This window comes from Schistocerca nitens, chromosome 2 (genome assembly GCF_023898315.1).
Source record: "Schistocerca nitens isolate TAMUIC-IGC-003100 chromosome 2, iqSchNite1.1, whole genome shotgun sequence".
Classification (NCBI taxonomy): domain Eukaryota; kingdom Metazoa; phylum Arthropoda; class Insecta; order Orthoptera; family Acrididae; genus Schistocerca; species Schistocerca nitens.
In genome coordinates, this window is record NC_064615.1 from 543099365 (window position 1) to 543119740 (window position 20376).

The 20376-nt window shown below is 44.0% G+C and overlaps 1 protein-coding gene across 1 annotated transcript in view; it reads right to left on the bottom strand.

The window, feature by feature from the left end:
- The window catches only part of LOC126236531 (uncharacterized), a 350541-nt gene that overhangs the window by 178720 nt on the left and 151445 nt on the right, over positions 1-20376 (bottom strand). The window lies entirely within an intron of this gene.

The following is a 20376-nucleotide window of genomic DNA, read 5'->3' on the forward strand; positions in this document are numbered from 1 at the left end:
TCATTACGTTAATTCGTATTTTCTAAATTTTGGTATATTTCAGCATTAGTTCGTAATTTCCAATCCTCTGCTACGTTTTGTGGTCATAACATTTTCCTCATAATTCGCCTTTCTAGTGTCTCTAATTTATCTATATTATAGTTTAATTCCAGGAATTTGCTTCCATATAGACATTCTGGCTACACTATGTGTTGTAGTGCTTCATTTTTGCACTTTTTGACACGCACTTCTTATTGCAGAGGTCTTTGATGATACCATATGCTCTCCCATTTTATGCAACCTTTCCTGTACTGCAGATTTTTCCAAAGCATTTTCTTGGATTATCTCCCCTTTCACTTCATTAGCTTTATTAGTTTCCATCACTAATTTTCCTGGATAGTATTTACAACGGGCGTCGTCTGTTGCTTGCCATAGACCTACAGCAACATATTTTACGCAGTAAAGTGATGACAGTTCGTGATTTTAACACAGGTCAGTCCGAGGTTGTCTCACGTTACATGGGGACTTTAAAACGGCTGTTTATAGGTGACGTGACCCACCAAACACTCTGAGGGATCTACGCCAAATCGCCGTTGAGGAGTGGGACAATCTGGACCAACAGTGCCTTGATGAACTTGTAGAAAGACAGGCATGCATCAGAGCAAGAGGACGTGCTACTGGGCATTAGAGGTACCGGTGTGTGCAGCAGTCTGGACTACCATCTCTGAAAGTCTCGCTGTATAGTTGTACAACATGCAATGTGTGGTTTTCATGAGCAATAAAAGGGGCGGAAATGATGTGTATGTCGATCTCTGTTCCAATTTTCTATGCAGGTTGCGGAACTCTCGGAACCGAGGCGATGCAAAGCTTTTTTTGATGTGTGTATATAGAGAAGAAAAGTTACTATATCCTTTCACACCGAATATTATCACCAACCTCAGATCTCTCTTTTATTTCCTTAATTGCTTCTTCTACGTACTCGTACAGATTGAACAGTAGGCCTGAAAGACTGCATCACTGTCTTACTCCCTTTTTAATCCGAGCACTTCTTTCTTTGTCGTTTAGTGTTAATGTTCCCTTGTGGTTTTTCTACATATTGTATGTTTCTCCTTCTTTCCCCGTAGGTTACTCCTAGTTTTCTTAGAATTACTAAGATCTTGCACCGTTTTACCTTGTCAAATGCTTTTTCTGGGCGAAGAAACCCTATGAATGCGTCTTGAATTTTCTTCAGTCTCGATTCCATTATCAAGCGCAAAGTCAGAACTGCCTCTCTGGTGCATTTATCTCCCTAAAGCGAAATCGACCGTCATCTAACACATCCTCAATTTTCTTTTCCAACTTTATATACATTATTCTCGTCAGGAACTTCGATACATCAGCTGATAGGGTGATTGTGTGATAATTCTTGCACTTACAGGTTATTGTCGTCTTTGAATTTGCGTGAATTTTATTTTTCCGAAAGTCTAACGGTCATCGCCAATCTCATAGATTGTGCATACCAGCTTCAATAGTCATTTGGTTACAACTTCCCCCAACGATATTTGAAATTCCGATGCAATGTTAACAATTCCTTCTGTCCTGTTCGGTCTTAAGTCTAGAAGTATTCAATGTACTTTCTCCACCTATCCTTTCTCCTCTTCGCTTAACAATGAATTTCCATTGCACTCTTAATATTACCATCCTTGCTTTTAATTTCCCCTGAATGTTGTTTCGACTTTTCTGTATGCTAAGTCAGTCCTCACGACGATAATTATGACACGTGGTATTAGGGAAAGGTAGGATTCGGTGTGGACGGGGCCATAATCAGTTACAGTTGGTTGCTCAGTTTTTTTCTATCACGTACACTTTCTTTGGAATGAATTGCAAATAAGTTGACAATAAGGAACAATTATCAAACTTGACTGTTAAGACATAATGTCTAATTAAAAAAGTTCGTAAGAAAGTTGCACTCCCGGCTGAAGGCCAGGAATTCAAATTATTTGTCAGCTGATGGCCCCAATAGTAATAACTCAAAAAACAATTTGACGGTTGAAGGCCTTGACAGCAAATTTTTGAGGAGCAAATAGTCTTCTTCGAGAGATATTTAAAGAACAATCATCAAAATTTCAGTGGTAAGATATTTTGTCTAATTAAAATTTCCTAAGACAAGTTAAACTCATGGCTGCAGGCCTTATTAGCAAGAAATTCAAAGTCTTTGTCGACTGAAGGCCCAAACAGTAATAATTCAAAATTTAAATATTTTTTTAAAAGAATAATCGTCACAATCTGACCAAATCAAGAGAGAAGTGGGCCTCAGACAGTGCTCCAAGGATCGACCTGGGAAAGTCACTCAATTTCGTGAAGGATGAGACAGGCAGCCAAGAGTTGTATTCGCTTAACAGGATGGCAACTCAAACTAGTGACAGTTTAAACGCAGACCAACACTCTTGCAAAATCTACCTAACGTCTGATAACCAATACAATGATGGAAGAACCCAGCCGGCAGGTGTGGCCGAGCGGTTCTAGGTGCTTCAGTCTAGAAACGTGCGACCGCTACGGTCGCAGGTTCGAATCCTGCCTCGGGCATGGATGTGTGTGATGTCCTTAGGATAGTTAGGTTTAAGTAGTTATAAGTTCTAGGGGACTGATCACCTCGGATGTTAAGTCCCATAGTGCCGGGCATGGATGTGTGTGATGTCCTTAGGTTGGTTAGGTTTAAGTAGTTCTAAGTTCTAGGGGACTGATCACCTCAGATGTTAAGTCCCATAGTGCTCAGAGCCATTTGAACCATTTTTTTTTTTTTGAATAACCCAGGCAAGGCGGGACCGGCGGACAGCACTGCGTCTTCAGAATCTGGTGTTTAGAATATCCAGAAGCAGAAGCAACCACTACGGCCAAAGTAGTCCAAAAGAAACAAAATATCCGAGCCACAACCAAGGAGGCTGTCGAACTACACGCCTTACCGTACAGCAGCGGCAAGGCGAGGAAAGGTACACTGCCGTGAAAATACGCTAACCTCCAGGGCAGGTAACTGGGGCGTTAGCAGCCACTGGGCAGAAAATACTGCTGACTAAACTTCACCAATAATAACACAAGGAATTCAATAACTAATAATAAGAAGTGGAGGATGGCTAATTAATTTCGCCAACACCAAACACGCCACTCGTTGCTCTTCGTCTCAGCGACCCTGCGAGCAGCAACGTGCAAACAAATGGCGTGATCTCAAAATCGTGGATATTTGACTACTGGTTTAATATTCAGTCAACTAAAACGCCCTGGGTCCGGTGGACGACGAGGTTGTGGCCCTCGCAACTACAGCCTCCTCGATCCAGCAGTGCCTGTGTGCCGCCAGTGGTCCCGGCATTTCCCCGCGCTGCCGGACCTCACACCTGCTCCATCCCAACCGAACTCCCTGACTCACTCTGACCTGGAAAACACTTGACGTCCCTCCAAACATAGTACCATAGTAATAAATATCGATAACCGCTGCTGCTGCCACTCATGGACAGACAGCGCTAGCAAATGTAGTGGCGCCAGTAAACACAAGAAGAAAATGAGACGCCATTAAGCCTATTACACGATCCCAACCTACCAGCAACACCAACGCGAGCTACAACACGGTTCAAATTAGTTTTTCGATTTCTTCATGTATTTCTTGCAACCATTATGCCTTGCTTGCCCTCTTCTTCCTATTTATTTAATCTTAAGCCATTTGTATAACTGTATTCCTATCTTTCTCTGAACACTTTCGAACTCCTTTCTTTCGTCTAGCAACTGCAGTGTTTCTTCTGTTGTATTGTATGTATTGTATGTTAACTGGGGACCTACAAACGATGGAGAGGCTCCGTCCCCGCCGCAGCCGCAGTGGTCCACAACCCCACAACGACTACCGCAGTCCACTTCACCACTCCACCGCCTCACACCGAACCCAGGGTTATTGTGCGGTTCGGCCCCCGGTGGACTCCCCAGGGAACGTCTCACACCAGACGAGTGTAACCCCTATGTTTGTGTGGTAGAGTAATTGGGATGTACGCGTACATGGAGAACTTGTTTGCGCAGCAATCGCCGACATAGTGTAACTGAGACTGAATAAGGGGAACTAGCCCGCATTCGCCGAGGCAGATGGAAAACCGCCTGAAAACCATCCACAGACTGACCGGTTCACTGGACCCCGACACAAATCCGCCGGACGGATTCGTGCCGGGGACCAGGCGCTCCTTCCCGCCTTGAAAGTCGAGATTTCTTCTGTTACTCAAGGTTTCTTCGCAGTTTCTTCCCTTGGACCTATGTTTGTCTGTCCAACATCAGTAAGTGCTATTTTCAGTACTTCTCTTCAACTTAAGTGCCTACTATGCTGCACCTTATTACAGTATCTACATCTTTAACGAGCTTCATTCCTACTGCCAAGTCCATAATATCCCGTGACCCTGTCTTCTGTTGCATCCATTAAAACCGTCTTCCAGTCCCCTATAATTATCAGATTTTGGTCTCCCTTATATACTGAATTACCAGTTCAGCATCCCCATGTATGCTGTATCTTTTGAGCTGCTTGTGATGTCATGCATAACTGAACTGTTACGGTCAGCTTTAGTTTGCTTCGAACTTCATGAGAACAATCCTGTCACTAACCTGCTCGTTGTCCTACTCTTGTAATTCCCTTTTATGCTGCTTCTGTTATTATACTAATGCGTTTCACCAGAAATCCTTAACTTCTGTCCATTTCACGTCACAGGCCTCTACTATTTCTAGACTGAGCTTTTGTATTTCGTTTTTTCAGATTTTCTGGCTTTTCTACTACGTTCAAACTTCTGACATTCCTTGCTTCGACTCGCAGAAGTCATTCATTCGTTGCTTATTCCATCTTTTTATCATGGTCACTTTGCATTGGCGACCCCCTCCCGGAGGTTAATCGGGGACTAATTCGGAATCTTTTGCCAATGGAGATATCATTTTTCCAGTTGCAGGCTATGTGTCCTATAGAGATACGTTATGTGTTTTTAATCCAGTGGTTTTCATTGCCTTCTGTATCTTAATACCATTTGTCGTTGCTGATAATTCCGGATTCCCACACCAAGGGAAAGATAGTGCCCTGAACCTGCACTCCCCTTCACACGGCCGTTGGCCGCATGAGGGTTCACTTCTTATTCAGGAAATCTTCAGCCACCATTGCTAAAAATTTTCATTCAAAGTTTAATCAGTGGGTGGGTTCTAACCAGTAAATGAGGACTTTTGATTGCGCTGGAAACACGCTACCCCTTTTTTTATTGTTTTTCTCCACTCAAGTTCCTGATTATGAAGGAACCTACACAAAAAGTCTATCTGCCACCGTCACTTTCATCTTAAAAAAAGTAATATTTTTGCCACTTCAGGCACTGACCCCAAACTAAAACTATCCCAGTAGCTCTGCCTAATCTAGGAGAGAAGGAAAGGAATGGGAGGTAGAGGGTATCATAAAGCTGTAACAGAGAAGAATTTCATTTATTCATTTTTATTTTTTTAATCTTTGTATTAAACCGTGTAGTGAAGGGCATGAATCCGCTCGTAGCCATGCAGAAATCCATGCACGTCATCTCGAAAATAAAGAGAAATACCGTTGGGGATTATAGTATGCCGGCCGCGGTGGTCTAGCGGTTCTAGGCGCGCAGTCCGGAACCGCGCGACTGCTACGGTCGCAGGTTCGAATCCTGCCTCGGGCATGGATGTGTGTGATGTCCTTAGGTTAGTTAGGTTTAAGTAGTTCTAAGTTCTAGGGGACTGATGACCACAGATGTTAAGTCCCATAGTGCTCAGAACGATTTGAACCATTTGATTATAGTATCAGAAATCCAAAAATATTGAATCTGGTCAAATCAGGTTCTCATTCCAGGGGCATTTCGCCTACGTAGTGGGTCGTAGAAAGCACTCCAAAGGAAGTTGGGTAAGTATTGCCTGTATTTTAGATGACAGACAATGCCACAATGTCGTTCGTTCGCTTAAGTCCTATTATCGAGAACACTCTCTTCGCCAGTTACCAAGAGATACCGAACTGCATGGCCACGGAACAGTACACAGTCAGTCTTTGTGTGCGAGTAGTACGCGCCATCCAGCAGCATCTCATGCAGTGTAATTCCGTTAGGAGTGGCACATGTGAGGAATTCCAGAATTCACTGGACCATGTGCCAGACATCTACTGCGGGGCCCAAAAGTAGTAATGGTCGTCCATGGGCGACACCCAGTATGCGACACAAAGCGGAGAGTCGGCGAGGTGAACTTGGTGAAGACGAGAGAGACTGGGTAGTTTGTCCTTGACGGTGATATACCATGCAGTGTGTGGGGGCAGTGTCAAGAAAATGTAATGCGGGTACCTCTGTTCTGTCTGTGGTGTCACCGCCAGACACCACACTTGCTAGGTGGTAGCCTTTAAATCGGCCGCGGTCCGTTAGTATACGTCGGACCCGCGTGTCACCACTATCAGTGATTGCAGACCGAGCGCCGCCACACGGCAGGTCTAGTCTAGAGAGACTCCACTAGCACTCGCCCCAGTTGTACAGCCGACTTTGCTAGCGGTGGTTCACTGTCTACATACGTTCTCATTTGCAGAGACGACAGTTTAGCATAGCCTTCAGCATCGTCATTTGCTACGACCTAGCAAGGCGCTATATTCAGTTACTATAATCTGAACAGATAATATTGTGAATCATGTACCGTCAAGAGAGACGTTCATCATTAATGGATTAAAGTTAAGTATCAAACTAATTACGTGCGCTTTCTGTATTCTAATTCCTTTTGATGTTCCAGTCTCACGTCAGTATAGTCCTTCCCTTCTCACGCCAGCCTGCGTGAGCTAAAACGCGTGCATTTCGGTCTCCTCTAGTAACACGATGTTGGCTCTAACACAACACTGTCACATTGGGAGTGTGGGCCTATTGCATCTCAGTGTAGGTCACCTTCGTCGACAACAAGCGCCCAGTTGGCATAGAGGCAGAAAGGTAGCTACGCTCCGAAAAAAGAGTCCTCTGTGATAGTAGGGAGTTGAGATATTCGATGGGGCATGTGCACCAAGCAATAATGTGGTGAAGCACGTCAGGCAATGCCGGCACGTCACCAACTGTTATCTGGAACGTGGTAAAGACCCACACGTCGTCAAGCCTGGGGAAGGGTGAGGGACTCGTAGCGGACTTTTAAGACATGCGTCGAGCCACGGTGTGTGAGTGTTGACATAGAGCGTATTGCAGGGGTTCAAGGGAGTGGAGACGACGTTCAACGAGTTAGAACTTGACACGTTGCGGTAGTCGTCTGCAGTTGAGCGCCGCACTGCACCACAGTACACCACAGGTCAGCCGTAAAATCGATGCCATGGCAACGTAAGACATCAGCCACGTTGAACAGTCCAACGTTCCCCTCGAGGCGGACCTGTACCGATAGATATTTCCGCGGTTAACGAACATTAAGGGAGCTGCTCGACGCTTCACTGTAGATCGCCACTGACGCAAACGTTGCCCAGATATCGTCGGAACTTCGTAGGCAATAGTACAAATTTTCTGCACAGGCAGTGCAGCAAAGTCACTGTCCACCCAAAGACCCCGTCAGCCTTTGTCGTAGGCCACATAACACTAGGTATACAGCAGCAACGACAGGGGGCACGCCTATCACACTAAGCGCCTCGTTAGGAGACTCAAGTAGAGCAACATTCATCTTCCAAATATCTCTTCCATAGCACAGTCTCTGGCGACAGAGGTGATGGTGCATGGTCGGAAAATGCGACAGGCCACATCTCCGACCAGCGAGCTCGAGATACAAAGCCGAGGAATGCGACTAGAAGAATGTGCTGTGTAATGCATGGAACCGGGAGGGTCACCATGAACGTGTCCTCACGTATCTACAAGGTGAGACGGTCGAGAATCATGGCAAACTCTGCCCCAGGCGAATGACGCAGCAGTTGATCTTCGGGGTGGAATTAAAACCACCACCTATCATCAGTGCGTCGTGCCACCCCAAGAGAAGAGGTAAGACTGTGTCTGCAAAGAAGGCAGAGTGCTCCCTTCTCCTCTCTGATTATGGAGGAGCGTAGACATTAATATCCCGGACGTGGAAGAGTGGGACAGCCGTGCCCCTCCCTGCCAGAAGATATTGAACGTTGTTGACAGGTTACCCTTCATGAAGTAGGATGGCCATACCACTACCGGAACACGACGCGTGGGAAACGTAAGGGGTATACCCAGATAGGTTAAGATAACCACCAACATCCCTTCTTGTAATAGGCCCACTTCGATGTCAGCATCGCCAGTTCATCCGGCACACGGATTGACAGTAATCGTAGCTCGGCGATAGAACTGTTCCGTAAATGCTACTGTCCGCCAGAGACATTAGCCTAGGGCAGACCGCACAAGGCGGTATTCACTGTTATGAGATGGCGTACGGCACAACCGGCGGAACGCGCCCGCCCGCAGATTTCATAGGCCGTTCCGTTTCCTTCTTTACTTCGTTCGTCCAAGAAATAGAAGAGCAACAGTGCGTTGTCCAGGTGTACAATCGTCGGTTCCGCGCTGCTGGTTGGCATCTTCCAATGACGGCTTGTAACAGAGGGCGCAGGCGGCGGAGGGGAAGGCGTCACAGGCTACGGAGAAACCGCTGAGCTAGAGGGGAAGGGGGCGCGCTCAACAGAACGCCTTCCGAGATCGAGGCGTCGTCAGATGGCGTGCGACTAAGTTTCCTGAGATTCCTCAATGACTTCTGTTTGCGGGCTAGTTGTTCCGTATTGGAGTAGGATTCGCCGTCATCCGACGCCACCTCAACCGGAGGGAAAGCAGAGGTTGGTGTGGCCCTCCAAATCAATGTCGATCGCTACTGTAACATTGCTTCTCAGGTACTGACCAGCATCTCTGGGAATGCTACGTGACAGGTGGAACTATGCATGTGGTTGCCTGTGGGTGTCCGTAACCAATGTGCATAATTAGGACCAGAGTGCAGCTGTAATGCTTACCTCACACCCTCAGTTCCACGCACGGAAAGAAACTGAATTAATTTGAACCCAATATAACACGTCTTGAGCCGGTTAAACTCCACAAATAATGACTGGTAGGAAAGGAGATATTCTGACCTAGAGTATTACAGTGAGATTTGTTCAAAAGTGGTTCAAATAGTTCTGAGTACTATGGGACTTAACATCGGAGGTCATCAGTCCCCTAGAGCTTAGAACTACTTAAACCTAACTAACCTAAGGACATCACACACATCCATGCCCAATGCAGGATTCGAACCTGCGATAGTGGGAGTCGCACATTTCCGGACTGAAGCGCCTAGAACCGCTCGGCCACCGAGGCCGGCTGGGATTTGTTGACTAAAAGACAAATATGAGCATGAAATTCTAGTATGAGCTGTATGAAAATCATAAGCGCCGCGAGTTATTGACTAATTTATCGACAAAAATAGATGGAGGCACTGGAAAAAATCCAATAGGGCGCCTACCTGAGCAAAATTACTTTGGGGCTCCTACATGCAACTGGGCCGCAATGAGATGCAAATTGCTTACAATCGCAGCTAACGCGTCAGTGACCGAGCACTTGGCCACCCTATTGCTAATGAAAGAAAAGTGGCGCTGAGTGCATCCGCTGTGAAGACAAGGCTCCCGCGTTGAAACCTGACATCGACCGATGGATTCCCTGCTTGGCTGAATGGCGTTCGTTACCACAGACGGTAAACTTGGGCGTGTAGCCGACGGCTGCGATTCGTGGTCGGGTGCGCTGCTATGAGGCCGATGGTGTCCTAGGCAGAGGGCTCCACAATCGACCCCGACACTACTTGCCCAGGTTGACTGGACAGATAAGTCTGTAGCAAACTACTCTCCGATAAAGTACGGAAGAGTGAGTAACGTCCGACTCCTGCAACGCTCAGGACGCCTCCACCTTGTGTTTTCTTCGTCACAGCTTCAGCTGCGCTGCGCTAGTGACCAGCCAATGCTGTATAACAATTTTTTCGCCAGTCATGGTTATTAAATAAAAACAGCAAATCTCCCACTACAAAATTTCGTCACCGTAGCCGCCATTGACAGCTCCTCCCGCCAGCCTGCATGACTGCCGTAATCGTGATCTCACGTAGTCAACCTCCCTCTCACGCCGGCCGCGGTGGTCTAGCGGTTCTAGGCGCGCAGTCCGGAACCGCGCGACTGCTACGGTCGCAGGTTCGAATCCTGCCTCGGGCATGGATGTGTGTGATGTCCTTAGGTTAGTTAGGTTTAAGTAGTTCTAAGTTCTAGGGGACTGATGACCACAGATGTTAAGTCCCATAGTGCTCAGAGCCATTTGAACTTCCTCTCACGGCCTCCGCGAGATGTCTAAGCCGGAAGCTTTCGGGCGTCGGACAATGACGGAATTTGCTAATTATACGGTCACAGTTTTACGGCACTGAACCCTTAACTAGGTTGCATTTGTCGTGAATCTATCTCCCAGCGCAAAGTGCTAAGCGACTGGAAAAAGGCGCAGGTGACACCGGTATATAAGAACGATAAAGGAACTGATCCGAAAAATCACAGACCAATATCTCTAACTTCCGTTTGCTGCAGAATTCTTGAACATATTCTAGGTCGGAATATAATAAATTTCCTTGAAACTGAGAACCTTATATCCCCGAATCGGCATGGGTTTAGAAAGCATCGCCAGTGCGAATCTCAGCATGCCCATTTCACACTTATTCTGCGAATGGTTGAAGGGAAACAGGCAGATTAAATATTTCTAGATTTCTGGACAGAATTTTACACGGTAGCCCATTACAAGCTGTTAACGAAGATACAAGCATACGGAATAAGTTCAAATACTTCTTAAAAAATGGAACCTAGTATGTTTTTCTCGACAGCGAGCGTTCATCAGGGACAAGTGCATCGTCAGGAATGCCCCAGGGAAGTGTGATAGGACCACTGTTGTTCTCTATACACGTAAATGATTTGGCGCACAGGGTGGGCAGCAATCTACGGTTATTTGCTGGTGATTCCATCGTGTACGGTAAGGTGTCGAAGGTGAGTGACTGTAGGAAGGTACAAGACAGACAAAATTACCAGAGTTGGTGTATGAATGGCAGCTAGCCCTAAATGTGGAAAAATATAAGTTAATGCGGATGAGTAGGAAGATGCAACCTGAAATGTTCGGACACAGTATCACCGGTACCATGATTGACACATTCATATCGTTTAACTATCTGGACGGAACGGTTCAAAGCGAGATGAGAGAGAGAGAGAGAGAGAGAGAGAGAGAGAGAGAGAGAGAGAGAGAAAGAAAGAGCGAACATGTGAGAACTGTGATGGGGAAGACGAAAGGTCCACTTCGGTTTATTGGGAGAATTTTAGGAAAGTGAGCTTCACCTGTAAAGAAGACTGCATATAGGACGCTGATTCGACCTATTTTTGAGTGCGTAGAATCCGTACCAGTTCGGATTGAAGGAATACATCGAAGCAGTTCAGTGGCCGGTTGCTAGATTTGTTAGTGGTACGTTCGAACAATACGTACGGGTTACGGGGATGCTTCGGGAACTCAAATGGGAATCCCTGGAGGGAAGGAGGAATTCTTTTCGAGAAACACTACTGAGAAAATTTAGAGGCTCGGTATTTAAAGCTCACTGCCGAACGATTCTACTTTCGCCAATGTACACTTCACAGCAAGAAAAAGTGGGTCACTGCCGAATGCAACCAACATAACATAGCTGTATTGCAGGTCCTCTAAACACCAAAACCCTGTGGGGTACAGTCGTTTGACTACTCACAATGGGTACCGCAAGAGACTACTAAGAGACCAAAGGTCTTTATGGCAGTCAGTCTGTGTCAACTAATATCGTCATACAAAACATATTAGAAAACACGTTCTTAGCGATGAGACACCCCATAACACTCATAAACTAACCTTAATTACAACAAGTGACATTCCAAAAGTTCTGAGAAAACGGATTATTTTACATATATCATACAGTAATCCTTAGTCAAAATGAAATACTTGAGACAATATATGGAGTTACAAAGCTGTACGGCAATTGGAAAAAAGTTTTTCGCTCTCTAAAAGGTTTTGCATCCACGTGATGAAGGTCGCTCAACGGCGAGTGGCTCTGGAAACTGGATATTGGACGAACCACTAGAAAAACGCGATTAACGGCAACAAGCACTCTAAGGAAATCTCAAAATTAACAGCGAATCACCAATAATATCATTGTTCTCGTAACACATCAACAGCTACGTGTACACAAATTTGAACTTTAAATGACATGACCAACGTCGTCGTTCTGGACCTGGATTCAAACCCAGCACCTATAGCCATTGCTAACTAAGCTAAGCTTTGTTTATGCCTTATTGAGACCGGATCACTAGGCATAAAGAGACGTGAAGCATAGACGTTTGCACCAGTATCAGTTATGAATTCAGATCCTGAAAATAAATGACGAAAATGTTTGTACTGAACTGGGAATCCTGTCATAACAGTTACCGTCCTGGGAACCATCCCCAACGACGTTTAGTATGGTGTCATTGACAAGGAACAAGGTATGCTCATGTTTAAAATTGAAATGCCACCATATAAAGCTTGTGACAGGGATGCGAACCCAGCACCTAATCGGATTGTTAACGAAGTACAGTCATGCTCAAAAGTATCCGAACGACCTGGATTGCATTTCGCCTGATTCCCATGCAACCCACATAACGCAACTGTCTAGCAGGTCCTCTAATCGCTCCTTGATACAGTCGTTTGACTATTGAAAATGGTTCCAACAAGTCACCACTAGAAAACACTGCTCTGTATCGCAATAACTCAGGATGTAAAGTAATACCACGATACTAAAAATATCAGGGAACACCTCATCACAGATATGACTGTCCTCAAGGCTTGTAGGCTCGCATTTATTGCAATAACTGACATACCTGAAATGTTACCACTCTCATTATTACGTCAGATGGCGCAGTGGTTAGACATTGGATTCGCATTCGGGAGGACGACGGTTCAATCCCGCGTCCGGCCATCCTGATTTAGGTTTTCCGCGATTTCCCTAAATCGCTCCAGGCAAATGCCGGGATGGTTCCTTTGAAAGGCCACGGCCGACTTCCTTCGCCATCCTTCCCTAATCCGATGAGACCGATGACCTCGCTGTCTGGTCTCCTTCCCCAAACAACCCCCCCAACCCCTATTACGTCAGATAGGTAATGCACGTAGTAAGTTCGTCGTATTCATGATTTCCTCTTCAAAGTAACATACCATACTTGTTATTTAACACAAAAGTTATTAAAAATTTAAGTTATTCACGAGCAGCTAGTTGAGAATATGTATGAACTTCAAATGACACGACGAACCGCCTCGTTCTGCATATGGATTCAAACCCAGGTCATGCAAACTAAGATTTCGTGACTGACGGAAATTAACAGTTGTTCCTGACTAGGCATAAAGAGTGTGATATACCTCGATTTTAGACAGTATCAGTTAACAAATACCAACTTTAAATTACATAACGTAAACATTTTTAACGATCGCGAATTCCTACCCAGCATCTATTGTCCCCTGTTGACGAACTACGAGAAATGTTAAATACTGCTTCTTCACAAGTAACTTACTTGAAATGCAGTGAGGTAAAGCTTTGTGTTGGACAGGGATTCGAACCCGGAACCTAATCGGATTGTTATCGAAGCACAATCAACTTTGACATACCGGATTTTGTCGGCAGTAGCTAGATGTATTAAATGAAATGACGAGACGAAACATTAATTTTTCCTTCCCAGGACTCCAACCCGGCACGTATCGCTGTTATATTCCAGAGAAAAGGAACGTTAAGTATGGGTTTGTTACACTAGCAGCGACATGTGAGCATGTTTGAACTAGAAATAATATGACGAAGTGTTCAGTGCTGACTGAGAATCGAACCCAAAACATATCGTTGTTGACTACACGCAAAGAGAGGACACTTACCGAATTTTTCTCCACCAGCAGCTCGGAATAACATCCTTGAACTTACAGTGATCTCGGAAATAGTTCTGTGTCTCACTGGGAGTCAAAAACGTCAGATATCGTTAGTGTTGACAACGAATGAAAATGCATTAAAAATAAAAATTATTATCCAACAGCAGATAGGTATTCTCATGCTAGAGCTTGATAATTCATAGTGAAAAGTTTAGTGCTGGGCCAGGATTCTAACTCATTCATGCGCAATATGTGGAGATGTTGAGCAATCTGCAGTTTTGAGCAAACAACAAGTTGTAGTGTAGCTGTATTGTCACGAAGGGATCAAATTCCGCGTTAAGGGCGGTCTGAGTTGCATTCCCAGTTCAGAACCAATTTTATCGACATACAGAAGCTCAAATAAAAGATGGAATAAGTGTCCTGTGACCATACATAGGGTTTGTTTCGTCACTAGAAGTAAATAACTAGTATAAGAAAGGTTACTGGTGATAGAGTTTCTTCATGTCGCCATTCCTTACTTTATTGTGGTTCCACCTGACGTCTACTTGGTAGAGAAGGAATATCACGTTTAACGTGGTTTTCAGACCACAATGCCATTATACCTTCTTCACTTGGCGTAGCCAGAAGAGATTAGAATCTGCCTCTCCCTATAAAAAAGATTGGCTGAAGTTGGAATCGAACCGAGACCAACATCATATGAAACTATCATCAGTCCCACAGACCACCAAACCCTCTTCTCTATGATTCGTTTCTCTATCATGACACCGCTGCGACACGCAAGATGAGAATTCTGACACACAGGCTCCCTGTAGTGGTTTGCAGGATGTTCAGTACATTCATTTACTTGGTTGACCGAATCGCCATGAACTAGCTGCCTTGACTACCCAGTGCATACTTTCGAATCTATTTTGTAATCACCGAAATGAAATAACGTAACTGCCACCTACACAGAACTGCCAACAGTGTAGGATGCAGAAATTTAAATAGGAAGTGTTCCTTTTCCATTTGAGCTACTCTATTGCGCTATCTGTTTGTTGAAACCATCGTGCAGTGCAAAAGAAATGCTGTAACTGTCTGTCTCTCAGAAGTCTATATCCGGCCATATGCATTATCTCACAGCACTGTGAAATGACGAAGTTCTGGAGGAACTTTTGTTCACTTCCAGAGGTGCCGCAGCTACGTCACAGCTAGTAGCGTAACGGTAAGTGTCGCGCACTGTTGATAAGACGTCGCGTGTTCTATTCCATTCACTACTACATTTTCTTTAAACGCAATTCTGCTGTCTGCTGAAGTTATCACTTTAATGGAAGTTTGAACATAATTCTCTTCACTTCTCAACCCAAAATAGTCGCATGTGGAAAAAGGCTAACTTCTGCGTCATTTTGTTCTTCTCAGGTTTAATAGACGGCCAGGCAGCAGATGCGCTCGAAGCTTTTGTATTACGTATGGGGAGAGCGCATCGTGCCAAAATAGTCAGACAAGTATTTCTACATTAGCTGTCGTCTGGTAGTGGCATTTTATTCTTCTTCAAACCTTGTTTGACAGCTTTAACTCCGAACAAGTTTTCTACATGCATGTAATAAATAAACTGCATGTGCATTGTCGACTGTTATAGATAACATCAGAGAATTCGCATATATTGTTGATGATTAATTTCTCTCTCATGTTTAGTATTGTTTTAACAACACTAAAAGAAACCTTACGAAAACTTTGCACTGTATTGTAAGAAATGAAATAAAACTACCCACGATAATCTTACGACGAAAGTCTGTTTTAACAAAACTGAGTATCTGTACACAAGCGTGCCTCTATCTGCACGAATTAGTAAAACACTATTCACATAGATTTCGATTGGGTCTATGTTTAAACGGTATGCTGTGTCATACTCAACAGGTATGCAAACGTGGTATTTCATAAATAAAGTTACGTATTCCTAGAAACCCAAAATTTGCTTGTCAGCAACGGAAAGAAGCGTTACCTGTTGTGCAGCATTGTAAGTTTTTCACCATTGCACTATGAGCTGAAAGTATTTTCTTACGATTTGCTTATCGATGTTTGATTTGAGTGCTTGCAGCTCTTACACAGAAGGGATAAAAACGTTACATTCAGCGAGGCTGCAACCGCGAACCATATTAGTCGCCATTTCCACAAGTCAGCACGTCAACACAGACCTAGCGGATAGATATGGTTTGCGCCATCCTCTTACGAAGCCAATAGTGGCTAGAACTCGTAAACCGCTATTTACAGGACGAGATTAGTTGCTATTGCCACGTTCAATGACTTTGCAGGGCTGAAATGTGGTGTTACCGCCAGACACCACACTTGCTAGGTGGTAGCTTAAATCGGCCGCGGTCCATTAGTACATGTCGGACCCGCGTGTCGCCACTGTCAGGATCGCAGACCGAGCGCCACCACACGGCAGGTCTCGAGAGACTTACTAGCACTCGCCCCAGTTGTACGACGATGTTGCTAGCGACTACACTGACGAAGCCTTTCTCTCATTTGCCGAGAGACAGTTACAATAGCCTTCAGCTAAGTTAATGGCTACGACCTAGCAAGGCGCCATTAGTAACTTCATGTATCTACAGAGTCGCATTTGTATCTTCAAGAGCGATGTACAACTATGATGGAATAAAGTTAAGTATTACTGCAGCTACGTACTTTTCTTTATAGCATTCATTACGTACCCTGTTTCAGACTTCACGCCATCATTCGTGCACAAATAGCGGGCATCTCGGCCCCCTCAAACACACTGTGTCGGCTCTCGTGTCGACACAACATGAAAACCTTAAATTTACAATCTTCTGTTACACCTCAAGCGATAACAACTCAGGTTATTCAATGGAAATGACACGAGAAATCAAGTGAACTTTGAGGCTTAATTCCGTGCACATCAGGAAGTAACTCGTCGATCACAGAGTTGCCAAACATACCTTGCGTTGTTGCCAAATCTCACTTACATTACCAGCAGGAAGAAGACGAACCGATGTGATCCTACAGCGGGCTGGGAAGTGACCATAGCTGGCGCCTCAAAGACGCGGCTCCTACGGCCTGGAATACGTAATGCGTCTGATTCGCATTTCTGTAACTAGGTTTAGGGACTAGAGCTTAGTTGCTAATAATACTCAGAACTGACTGCTACTAAGCATCATAAATCAGTAACTCTCATAGTTGTTTTTATATTTCTTTCGTAACTGTACTCAAAACTAAGAAACTCATTCACAGACGTTTTCGTGAGACACCTATAGTCGAGCACAACAAACAAATAAAAATAAAAAGAGAATGTGTGTGTGTGTGTGTGTGAGAGAGAGAGAGAGAGAGAGAGAGAGAGAGAGAGAGCGAAAGGGTGGGAGAGCGAGAGAGAGAGAGAGAGAGAGAGAGAGAGAGAGAGGGTAAAAAATTGTTGTAAAGAAATTGAATACTGGTATGTAAAGAAATCTTTCATTAAAATAACTCGTTCCACATTATTATGAAATGTCGTATTCATGATCTATGGAACAAGTATTAATCTAATCCAATCTAATCATATCATATTGCTGACTATCCATGAAGTGTCATGAAGTACCGAAATTTTCGCCTATATCACTAACCAAATCTAAACTTGAAACTAAAAGACGACAGTTTTTGTAATAAACCGGGACTCCTATCAAGACCCTTTCATCCCTGTTAACTAACTATGAAAGATGTCTGATATACCTCAATTCAGAAGTAACGAAGTATGTATGAATTTGAAGATGAAGCGCATGATGTGAAGTTCTGCGACGGAGATACGAACCCAAGACGTAATCGGATTGTTAACAAAGTAAAATCAAATGTTACGTATCGGTTTTCCTTGCCAGCTACTAGGTGTTCAATCGAAAATAAGGACACAAATTTTTGTGCCTGAGCGACAATCGAACCGCACTCCTATCGTTCTTCTTTATTGTCCACGAATATTGCTTAAGTATCAATTGCTTACTCACCAACAGTAAGATGCGTGCGTGTTTGTCCAGAAATTTTTGGCAACATGAACAGACATTAAAAATGCACGTTAATTTTCACTAGCAGGCCGGTGTGCACGTGACAGGGCTTGAAATGAAGTTATGAATATTTTTGTACTGTATCAGGATTCGGACTCACATATTTACCTTTGGAGGAGACCTAGAGAAGACTGCAGTCTCGGTATAAGGAATGAAATGATTGAACTATACTGTTCCGAGAGATTCAGATCCTCGAAAGAGGAGATACGAATTCGAATCACAGTCCAGCACCAAATTTTTCAACGTCTCTAGTTCAATCAAGTACAAGTAAAATAAGAGCCCTGTTCCTTTAGGCGGCTATCAGTTCATCAAATAAAATAAAATTTTCTAATGTAAGTAAGTTTACTGGTGACAGTATTTCTGTTTACCCTGACCTCCACCTATGTCATTTTCCAACGTAAACCGGCTCAGCCCAGTTTGGAATGAAGGAACGTGATGTTTAATGCGGATTTTGGATTATAACAGCTTTCTCTTGAGGTTACCAGAGGTAAAGTAAATCTGTTGGTGCCTCTTAAAAGTAAATGCCTGAACCCACGCATTGCACTTGTGATAGTTCGTTCCACCAGACCATTGTGGCAACATTTCCCAGCCCGAAGAGTGTGCTGTAATGGCTGACGTGCTTAGCTTACTAAACTAGTCACGGTGGAAAAAACGCGAGTCTATTAAATAGTTAAGTAGAAGCAAGCTTCTGACGTGGAGATTATGCTATTCTCATGTCAGCAGGATGTAAAGACTCTTCTAGGCGTCATAGCCTCGATTTGAAGCCATTTTGAAATTTTCACTAATTCAGGAAATTTCTTAGTTCCAGAAAATCACCTGTGAAGTGTGAAGTTACCGGATAATTCGATTATCACCGTCATTATTACTATCATTTTCTTCATACCGCTGCTGGAACACATGTGCTTGAAGATCATTTAAGTCATTTTGGTCATTACAGAAGTAGTTGCCCAAGAACAAGTTCTTTCCCTGTCTACGGAATCCTTTTCATGTTAATATCAAACATCAGCAATTACTCGTAGATCACTTTAAAACTAAAGTAATTGATGAAGACGTTGCTTGATAACGAAAGCGCGCTGCCTTTCTTCATTTACTTGCGCCTAGAAATGGCTGTCGAATACTGCGAAACCAAAAGCCAAGGGATCTTACTGCCTTCCAATATACGTCGCTGTCGGTTCTTCCATATGATTTGGTCGACGTGACCTGTTTCAAGTTGTGTATGACACAGAATGTTTTAGAAAATCAATTGTTTGCAATAAACAGAAAGATTTTCTTTCTAAGCTATGCAAGTCCAAAATTTTCGCAATATTAGTTCAAATTTAATATTCGCTTCCATAATTTAAGGAAAGTATTTCACAGTTGCAAAACCCGCATCCGACTCACTGTCCTTACACTTAGTCGCTGGCCATAAATTCTAGCTCAAAGTGACGCCAGTTTAAGTAACCTAATGTAGCGAAGACTGTTTGCCAGTGCTCTTTCTCACCGGAAAATATGCAACTCACTCATTGGGCTCCATAAATACACTGTAACAGTAATTTCTGTGTGTATGCAATGCATACGAATTGTAGAATTTAGTGGTGCTCTCTCTTCCACTTCTGTGTACAATATGCCTGGCCTAAACGGGCCCTTTATCATTACAGGCCCTGGGCGGTGCAACATCATATTGACAACAGTAATGTGCATATACTGACAACCTCATTGTTCGTTTGACCCGATTTTGTAATCATTTAAGTAAAACAACATGACCTTCGAGTGGAAGATATTTCGTCCCCCTTTTCCTTCTGTGAAATTTGTCAGTAAGCTTTTTGCCTTCGAACCAGCGAAATGTGGCAGAGTACGGCTGGTAAACGATTTAAAAACCACGATTCAGTGCCGTTAACACGATTTCTTTAAACATTGGCGTAGCTGAAGGAATTTAGTTTCTTCTTAAATCGTCTTATGCAGCAACGTTCACAGATATCTCAAATATGAAAAGCTCTTTATCCAGGTACGAAGGTTGTAAAACAAGCTTCCCACAGTTTGTGTTAGGTTGATCTTTTCGTCTGATAGCACTGCGTAAGTATTTTGTGTAAGAGGTATTAAAATAGTGTTCCTGTCGCTGTGGGAATCATTGGTAGAAAACGAGTTTCACACCAATGGGTACAGTACTGATAAATATTCAAAATGATTATCAACCAGCCGGCCGCGGTGGTCTCGCGGTTCTAGGCGCGCAGTCCGGAATCTTGCGACTGCTACGGTCGCAGGTTCGAATCCTGCCTCGGGCATGGATGTGTGTGATGTCCTTAGGTTAGTTAGGTTTAAGTAGTTCTAAGTTCTAGGGGACTTATGACCACAGCAGTTGAGTCCCATAGTGCTCAGAGCCATTTGATCCATTTTTGATTATCAACCTAAGTCTGCGTTCATCCACAAACAGAGGCGTATTTGTAATATTGAAGCTAGACTAGGTATCCTTGTCTTCCTTGAGTGAGCATTGGAAGGCGTTTACACACACGTATAAGAGGGTA